The following is a 10,143-nucleotide window of genomic DNA, read 5'->3' as shown; positions in this document are numbered from 1 at the left end:
ATTTGGTTCAAGATTTTGTAAAGGAGTGACATATATACCTGGTTTTCAGCATATGAGGCAACTTGTCAAACGAATGAGGTCACTGAGAAGCAATGGGGAGGGCTCCTGTTGAAATATTTTGGGAAGGATTGGAGGGACACTTTGACAGCCCTATTGGATGGAAACAACCTCACCTATCCATTCATGAAGGAGGACTCGTACACCAGGTATAGGCTCCCCCTTGAGCAATATAAGGAAAGATTTATGTCTCTCAAGAAATTTGAATATAAAATACTGGGGTGGAATGTGTCACTCTTTTCTGCAAAGCACTGGATGATTGGATAAAGGGCAGAGCGGTAACTGACAAGCAGGGGTTGTATGATTTGATTGCTTGTGAGCACTTTTTACCAGAGCTGCACCAGCATCTGATGGATAGCTTGTATAGGAGGCGGACTGCTAGACCAGCACAAGGGTCTACAAGGGATATGGGGGAAACTCAGCCAAAGGTGGGTAGGGTCCTCAGCAGAAGATTGGGGGGACAAGGATAACAGAAGGCGTCCTCTAAAGGGCCCCAAACTAGTTCCTAGGGTAAAGATTCCCATCTCCCCAGTGGTAAGAAACCTTGGATCTCTACAGGGAAGCCTGCAGAGAAGAGAACCTGTAAGTGTTTTGCATGTGATCAGGAGGGTCACATTAGAGGGTATCCAGAGTGTCCCAAGTACACACCAGCACCCACTGGTGAGCAGTCATGTGGTTGGTTAGTGTAGTGCTTGGGGAGGGCTTGAGTCTGTGTGAAGGGTGGGACACAGCTGAGATGACCCTTGTTTAACTAGGGGACAGTGAGATGGTGTTATGGCAGAGTTTTTGGCTTTACTTAGAAGTGATATAGATCATTAATCTTGCTCGCATCTAGTATAGGTATTCTTAGTCTGTGTTGGCCCTTTTAAGCCCTTTTTCCAGACCTAGAAGAGGATAGCTGCTTAATATGTCTTTATTCTTGACTTTAACCTGTCTATTGCCTATTGGCTTTGACATATTAGATGGTTTATGTAGGTATTCTGACAGAGCTAAGGAGCATTTCACCCCTTTCATGCCTACAGGCCTAAAGCTAGAGAGACTCCATCTTGATGGAAGCAGAGAGGCTTTTTAGGGCAAAGGCAATGTTTTCAGTTAAGGCTGTTGTGCTCGAGGGAAGATCCAGTTAGGACTGCTTCTTATCCGAGAAATGTGTTTTTCTCTTGGGCCCAGACGTAACAAGCAGATGGCCACTGCGGTTGCGTGGAAGCCTGGGAGCTGGCACAGGAATTCGGTAGGAGACAGCCCTCCGGTGGAAATTTCCATGAGGGGAGAGGAATCTATAATAGCGAGCTACAGGAGAGGAGGAGTGTTCATTCCAGCTTGTGTGCAAGTCAGTTCAGTTTTGGAAGTCAGTGCAGCGTGGTGTGCAGTTCAGCGTGGTGCTCAGACCAGCTTGGAGCACAGGACTGCAGGGAGCCCAGAACAACTTGGAGCTCCAAATAGCTTGCAGAGAGAGAGAGGATGTCTGCTGGGAGCTGCAGAATAGAGTGCAGTTCTTGAATGGAGAAAGAAGGCAGACGATTACTGAAGATGAGGAGGGAGGAAGCAGTGAAGGCTGTCAGCTGGAGCAACTGAACCAGAGGCGTGGTGATGTGGTGAAGGAGGGAGAGACAGAGAGAGCCCTAATCCCACCAGAGGCAGAGAGAGAAATCTTCCTTCTAATAGGTGAGGTAGTCTGAATTAGTTACACTTACACTTTCTAATCTTTTCCTTTTCAGTGGAGTGTTCCTGTTATGTTTAATCCTTCTCTTTCAAGTGGTGTGTTCTACCTATAGTCTTTGTCAAATCTGTGTGAAGGTTTATATTGTACTAATAATAAATGACCCCATTAATTAGTGAATTACAGTGCTTGAGTTGTTTTATGATAAAGTTATCCTGGCTTCAAGCCAGTTGCTGTTGAGCCACTGATGGAAAAGGGGGGTAGGAGCGCTTAAATCAGAGAACAACTCTAGCACATAGTGTGTATATCTTTGTCCTCATATTGTAAGAATAATCTTTCCTGGTAAGTATTGCTGTTTGAACAGATGCTACCCCTGATCAGGTAAGTAATAGTGAGGGAGAGAGGAGACTTGCAACCAAGGGACTAAGTTAGTACACCATCCTATAATAAAATGTCCCCAGTTTATAACTAACTGGCGTGTAGTCCCTATTCTTGTTCACTAAAGGTAAATGGCACTTCTAGGTGTTTGCTAGGCGCATGAATGGATGAGTAATCCCAATCAGGTGAGTGGTGATCACATAAATAGGGAGTGAGTGGACCTTTGATGCCAAGAGCAGGTAATACACAATAATCTGAAACCATATCCAAAGTCATCATTGTAGTTTCATCCTGAGTAGACAGCTGAGATAATATCCCAATATATATATATATGTATAGGTGTTCATAGGAATGTGGTCGTCGTTTGACATGCGGCGTTAATGAGAACGGCAGGAGGGATACTGCCGTGTAAAGCCACCGGATTGTGGTATAAGACTAAGTGAGAGCGTCAGGAGGGACACTGACGTGTAAAAGGGAGCATTGGGTTCTGCAGGCCCGTGTGTAGACGCACCAGATTGTGTGTCAGATCTGCCCTAGGGTAGAACGGTCTGGGTCGGGGTGACCGCGAGGCCAACTGATGTGAATAAGTGTAGTGTAGGGTATGGATATCCCTAGTAATCAGTGAGTATTCTTAGTATCCTTATAGATTTAGTGGTGTTTTTGATAATATGAGCTTGTATATTGCGAGTTCCCTATCCTCAGGTAGGTACCAGGTGCCTGGATAGGTGGTCCTGAGGACGGAAGGTGAGTACGTTTTGGCTGGGTCATAGGGGCCCCTGGGGGCTGATCCCATCTAAACAGAAAATCCAGCCATTACATTTTGGCGTAGTCGGCATCTTACGAACTCTGTGTGCCTGGCCATGTGTTTAGATTGTCTCCCATGTGTTGTGTGGGAGTGCCCTGAACGCCAATTACATTTTGGCGTAGTCGGACAGTTTACGAACTCTGTGTGCCTGGCCATGTGTTTAGAGAGTTGCCCATGTGTTCTGAGGGAATGCCCTGCACGCTAGTTCCATCTGGCGTAATGTTGCAGTTTATGTAGCCTGTTAGACCTATTGGCTTGAACAGTTGCAGCGTGAGGAGATTGTATTACATCATGGCTTTTGGTTTATTCAGGGTGGAAGGAATGGTTTTCATCTTGGTGTTTAAACTGTCAGAGTTGAAGGATGGCATTACATGAGGAAGTCAGTTACATCTTTGTGATGGTCCAATTGTATAAATGTGTGTAAAAAGTGCTTTTAAATTGCCCATTAAATTGCTTGCTGCATCTGCTTATGCTGTGCAATGTGAAATGTGTTCATTTTAATATGATCTGTGGAGTTTTTAGAATATAGCTCCTTGTAAATATGACTTGTAAATAGCGCCATTTTAATGTGCCTTGTGAGGTGCATGTTCTCATGTTGATCTGCTGTGTTGCTTGTGAATGGTGCTTTGGATATATTCCTTGTGACTAGCGTGTTGTTTTTTGAGTTTGTTTATTGTCTTGTAAATATGGCTTTAGAATAGCGCCATATTATTGTGGCCTATGAGGTGCATGTTCTCATGTTGATCTGCTGTGTTGCTTGTGAATGGTGCTTTGAATATATTCCTTGTGAAAAGCGTGTCGTTTTTTGAGTTTGTTTATTGTCTTGTAAATATGGCTTTAGAATAGCGCCATTTTAATGTGGTTTGTGAGGTGCATGTTCTTATGTTACTTTGTTGTGTTCCTTGTGCATTGCGCCTTGGAAATGTTGTTTGTGAAAGGCTTGTCTTGTAAATATGGCTTGTGAATAGCGCCATGTGGTCATGGCTTGGACAGGACATGTTCTCATTACGTTTGGCAGGAGAGAGCTGGATCTTTCTCGGGTGCTTGGGGATAACGTTTTTGAAAATATGTACGTGTCATTTGTAAACGTGAAGAAATGTGCTAATGATTTTCCCATGTATAACTGGACGTTGGGAAATGTTTCTATTTGAGCTGCCAAAGGGTTAATATCTTGAGTTGAGATGGCAGCCTTTATTTTTTACATGCTGTCAACATGCATGGTTATCTGACCTGACTATAAAAGTCAGTGAATTATTTTAAGGATTTTTGATGGTTTGATTTTGACTTTTTTTTTTTTTTTTTGGTTCCTTGGTCAGCCTACGTGCTTTGTCAGTTTCTTGACGGAAAGGTAACATCTTGTGTTTTGAGGAGGGTTCTGTTCATTTCACATTCCTTTTGAAATGCGTCTACGAATTTGTGTGGGTTCACCTTGGAATTGATGTGGTTATAAATCAACGTTACGGAGAAAGCTGTGTTCTTTTAAAATGAGTGAAATGTTAAAAAGATGGCCCGTTAGAATGCATGCTACGGGCTGTTTTCATTAATTATTTCTGTGAGGGGTTTCCATCTAGACAGGAATGTGATGGTTGCAATAATAATAGGTTTAGAATAATAAATCTTGCCCGACAGTGCGTGGTAACATGTGCTTTTAATTAGTGTGAGGCAACCATGTGCTTTTGAATAAAAAAGTTAAAATGTAACATTATTATTTTCCCCAATGTAAAATGAAAATGTATGTTTTTATAAATGTGAACTTAAATACAATGTTGAAATGTATATGTTGTTTTACAAATTATTTCTCTTTGACATATGGACCATGTTAATTCGTTTCTCAAATGCAACATGTATAATATTGTATGCCAAAGGTAGTTTCCCCTTTAAATGTCTTGCCTTTAGTTTAATTAGTTGGACAAACGTCTTTTTATAAAAAATTGGACCTTTTTTAATTGGCAATACACTGTAACAGAATTGTTTTTTTTTATTAATATTAGCCTCCGTTAGTTTGAGAATCAGGCCATGAGAACAGGCAAAAGGAATTTGTTTTTTGACCTTGGCAGCCCAGCTGGTCTGCGCAGACGAACTTTTTTTTTCATTCTGCAAGTTTCGATCACGTCCCAGTGTGTTATGATGGGCTACAATCCAATTTTCTTCCGCGCACGGCTTGTTTATTTAAGGGCGGGGTGGCCTGGGCTTCTCTGACCATGGAAATTGGGAGGCTTGCAGTGCCCTGCTGATGCTGTCATCATTTGGCAGTGTTACAATTTTTTTTTCACACTGTAGCGTGGCTCTTGCCCAGAAGGGTGAGACTGGCTTAGTTAGGATTAGGGTATGTTAGGCCCCACTCAATGTTATTAAAAGTTAAATTTTGAATGTTTTTAATTAATTAGGATATTTTCTTTTCAATAATGAAAGGCACCCGGGGTGCTTTTTAAATGGAAAATTTTATTTTACAAGAATAATGATACTTGTTCTCTGGTTTCTAGGATTGCTGCAGTTGGGGTGCGTGCGTGCATCTGCCCACTCCCTTTATTTGTTTTAGCTTTTTATTTTCATGTTATTATTTTAGTTTATTGTTTTGGATGATGGAACCAGACCAGACCAGACCAGACCGGGTGATGGATGGCCGCATTGGAGGAAGTACCGAGGATGCAGGGTGGTGGCCTACACTGAAGAATTTGGACATTAAACAATCCCTTGGACAAGCAGGCCCCACTTTTAAAGAACGAGAAAAAAAAATGTTTTATTTGTAACAGTATTATAAAAGAATTTGGACATTGAATAATCCCTTGGACAAGCAGGCCCCACTTTTGAAAAGAAATGAAACCCAAACATGTTTTATTTGTTACAGGATTGTAAAAGGACTTGATTCATAATCCCTTGTACAAGCAGGCCCCACTTTTAAAAAGAAATGAAACCCAAACATGTTTTATTTGTTACAGGATTATAAAAGGACTTGATCCATACTCCCTTGTACGAGCAGGCCCCACTTTTTAAAGCAAACAAAAATATGTCACCTATTATAGTTTTTCCGAATGAAGGACTTTTTTCAATGATGGCGCACACATGTGCTCCACTGTGTGATTTAAGCTTGATGTTCCACTAGTTATCTTGTAGACTGGGGTTGTAGTTTTTTTTTACTGTTCTTGCATTTTCACCTTAATTGATCAAAGGGTGGTTACCTTACAATTTAGATGGTTCTGGGTGGTGTGTCTTTTAGTATGATTATGTGTTAATGTTTATCCAGACCTTGCAACAGTTTGTCATGTTCATTTCTCAGATTTCACCTTAAATTGACTAATGTCAGCAGGTAGGCCTCATTTAGGCCTATTGTTATTTTCATCTCACATATTAGCACCTACACCAATAGTTTCATGTGTCATCATTAGTTTAAGTTGCCTATAGTACGTAAGGCTCATTTAGGCCCTTTCTTGTTTTCTCATTAGAAGTTGAAACACATTTAGCCTTAAGTTGTCCGAAGTAGGCCCATTTAGGCCCCTTGCTGTTTTCATTCAACACATAAGTCCCTACATCATTAGATTTCACCAATTATAATTAGAAGTTGAGGAACATTTAGTTTGAGGATGCTTTGGTTAGTTTCTGTTGTTATCAGATCCAATCTCAGATATGTTTCAGCATTCAAGTCAAGGGTGCTTTGATTTGTTTTTAGGTTTCTATTCCCTACAATTGAGTTTCAGGTGGAATTTTCTTGAGTTGTCATTGTTTTTAGGGAGTTTTTTAGGTTTTGATTTGTTGATAGATTGTGTTGATGTTTGTTTATTTAGATGTTATTGTTTATAAGATGCTCGCAAGATAAGGATCTAAGGGTGGAATGTTATGGCAGAGTTTTTGGCTTTACTTAGAAGTGATATAGATCATTAATCTTGCTCGCATCTAGTATAGGTATTCTTAGTCTGTGTTGGCCCTTTTAAGCCCTTTTTCCAGACCTAGAAGAGGATAGCTGCTTAATATGTCTTTATTCTTGACTTTAACCTGTCTATTGCCTATTGGCTTTGACATATTAGATGGTTTATGTAGGTATTCTGACAGAGCTAAGGAGCATTTCACCCCTTTCATGCCTACAGGCCTAAAGCTAGAGAGACTCCATCTTGATGGAAGCAGAGAGGCTTTTTAGGGCAAAGGCAATGTTTTCAGTTAAGGCTGTTGTGCTCGAGGGAAGATCCAGTTAGGACTGCTTCTTATCCGAGAAATGTGTTTTTCTCTTGGGCCCAGACGTAACAAGCAGATGGCCACTGCGGTTGCGTGGAAGCCTGGGAGCTGGCACAGGAATTCGGTAGGAGACAGCCCTCCGGTGGAAATTTCCATGAGGGGAGAGGAATCTATAATAGCGAGCTACAGGAGAGGAGGAGTGTTCATTCCAGCTTGTGTGCAAGTCAGTTCAGTTTTGGAAGTCAGTGCAGCGTGGTGTGCAGTTCAGCGTGGTGCTCAGACCAGCTTGGAGCACAGGACTGCAGGGAGCCCAGAACAACTTGGAGCTCCAAATAGCTTGCAGAGAGAGAGAGGATGTCTGCTGGGAGCTGCAGAATAGAGTGCAGTTCTTGAATGGAGAAAGAAGGCAGACGATTACTGAAGATGAGGAGGGAGGAAGCAGTGAAGGCTGTCAGCTGGAGCAACTGAACCAGAGGCGTGGTGATGTGGTGAAGGAGGGAGAGACAGAGAGAGCCCTAATCCCACCAGAGGCAGAGAGAGAAATCTTCCTTCTAATAGGTGAGGTAGTCTGAATTAGTTACACTTACACTTTCTAATCTTTTCCTTTTCAGTGGAGTGTTCCTGTTATGTTTAATCCTTCTCTTTCAAGTGGTGTGTTCTACCTATAGTCTTTGTCAAATCTGTGTGAAGGTTTATATTGTACTAATAATAAATGACCCCATTAATTAGTGAATTACAGTGCTTGAGTTGTTTTATGATAAAGTTATCCTGGCTTCAAGCCAGTTGCTGTTGAGCCACTGATGGAAAAGGGGGGTAGGAGCGCTTAAATCAGAGAACAACTCTAGCACATAGTGTGTATATCTTTGTCCTGATATTGTAAGAATAATCTTTCCTGGTAAGTATTGCTGTTTGAACAGATGCTACCCCTGATCAGGTAAGTAATAGTGAGGGAGAGAGGAGACTTGCAACCAAGGGACTAAGTTAGTACACCATCCTATAATAAAATGTCCCCAGTTTATAACTAACTGGCGTGTAGTCCCTATTCTTGTTCACTAAAGGTAAATGGCACTTCTAGGTGTTTGCTAGGCGCATGAATGGATGAGTAATCCCAATCAGGTGAGTGGTGATCACATAAATAGGGAGTGAGTGGACCTTTGATGCCAAGAGCAGGTAATACACAATAATCTGAAACCATATCCAAAGTCATCATTGTAGTTTCATCCTGAGTAGACAGCTGAGATAATATCCCAATATATATATATATGTATAGGTGTTCATAGGAATGTGGTCGTCGTTTGACATGCGGCGTTAATGAGAACGGCAGGAGGGATACTGCCGTGTAAAGCCACCGGATTGTGGTATAAGACTAAGTGAGAGCGTCAGGAGGGACACTGACGTGTAAAAGGGAGCATTGGGTTCTGCAGGCCCGTGTGTAGACGCACCAGATTGTGTGTCAGATCTGCCCTAGGGTAGAACGGTCTGGGTCGGGGTGACCGCGAGGCCAACTGATGTGAATAAGTGTAGTGTAGGGTATGGATATCCCTAGTAATCAGTGAGTATTCTTAGTATCCTTATAGATTTAGTGGTGTTTTTGATAATATGAGCTTGTATATTGCGAGTTCCCTATCCTCAGGTAGGTACCAGGTGCCTGGATAGGTGGTCCTGAGGACGGAAGGTGAGTACGTTTTGGCTGGGTCATAGGGGCCCCTGGGGGCTGATCCCATCTAAACAGAAAATCCAGCCATTACAGATGGTCCAGAGGACCATTGTGCCTGATAACACTAACAAGTACAGGCAGTGGGTGACCATCAATGGGCAAAGGGTGAACGCTCTGAGAGACACTGGAGTCAGTGTGACATCTGTTAGGTATCAGATGGTGTCTGAGGAGCAGGTGGTCCCCAATGTACTTCACCCAATAGTTGCTACAGATAACTCTGAGCAACTGTGTAAGGTGACACAGGTTCCCATTGAATAGGGGGAGTAGTTGTGAGTCCCACCGTGCCTGTTGACTGTCTGCTTGGCAATGACCTGGAGAGTTCCCCTCTGGAGAAGGGGGAACGCCAGACCCATTTGAAGGTATTGGGTCTGTCTGAGTGGGTGTGTGTGACCACTCAGTCAATGTCAGCCAGTAAGGGTGGTCAGGAGGGCTGGAGCCTGAAAGAGTGACCCAGGTGCCTATCGGAAAGAGAAGGGGCAGGGGTGCAGGAAAGCTACCCCAGATGTTCCCATGGTCCAGGATGAGGCAGGCCTTGAGGGGGATGCCCTGGAACATACAAAGGAGCAAGTGGCCAAACTGGGAGACCTACCCCAGCTGATACATTGACAGTAAGAGGGGGTCCCACCAGGGGTGAATTCTGATGTGAACAGATGGAATGCCCTACTCTATTCAGTTTGCGGAAGTAGGCTGCAGACCAGGCTGCTGGTGATCAGTCTAGATCAAACTGGATCTAATGGGAGAATGGTCTACTGTATAGTGAGCATGCAGTTGCTGAGCCAGGGTTAGCCCATATGCTAGTGATACCGCAGTGCTTCAGCGCCTTCTTACCAGGTTTAGCTCATGATGATGCCTTTGGAAGGACATTTGGGGCAGGACAATATCTTTGACAGGCTTGTCACCCACATTTTTAGCCCCATATGCGATGGCACTCTGATGCTTACTGTTGGTCTGGCCAAACTTGCCAGGCAAATGGTAAGAGTGGGAGGAAGGTGAAGGCTCCTTGCCAACCTTTTCAAGTGATGAGCACCCCTTTTGAGCGGGTGGGAATTGACATTGTGGAGCCCCTGGATCCTAAGACAGGCTTAGGCAACAGGTACCTCCTGGTCTTGGTGGACCATGCCGCCCGGTACCCACAAGCTATCCCTTTCAGGACAATCACAGCCCCTGTAGTGAGCCCTGCATTAATGGAGATCTTTTCCCACAGGAGTTTCCCTAGAGAGGTGGTATCTGACTGAAGTACCAACTTCATATCCAAGTACATGATATCTCTATGGGAGGAGTGTGGTCTAAACTAAAAGTTCACCACTCCTTACTATCTCCAAGGCAATGGGTTGGTTTAGAGATTCAACTGAACCCTGA

The 10,143-nt window shown here is 43.2% G+C and overlaps 1 long non-coding RNA gene across 1 annotated transcript; it reads left to right on the top strand.

Moving 5' to 3' along the window:
- Positions 1 to 1,365: 1,365 nt before the first annotated feature.
- LOC147692008 (uncharacterized) lies at positions 1,366 to 5,895 on the top strand. The gene is made up of 2 exons (XR_015299984.1): positions 1,366 to 1,722; positions 5,384 to 5,895. It is a non-coding gene; the product is annotated as an uncharacterized LOC147692008 (long non-coding RNA).
- Positions 5,896 to 10,143: the final 4,248 nt, after the last annotated feature.

The sequence above is a fragment of the Lissotriton vulgaris genome, chromosome 9 (genome assembly GCF_964263255.1).
Source record: "Lissotriton vulgaris chromosome 9, aLisVul1.2, whole genome shotgun sequence".
Lineage (NCBI taxonomy): Eukaryota > Metazoa > Chordata > Amphibia > Caudata > Salamandridae > Lissotriton > Lissotriton vulgaris.
This window is presented reverse-complemented; position numbering and strand designations above follow the sequence as displayed.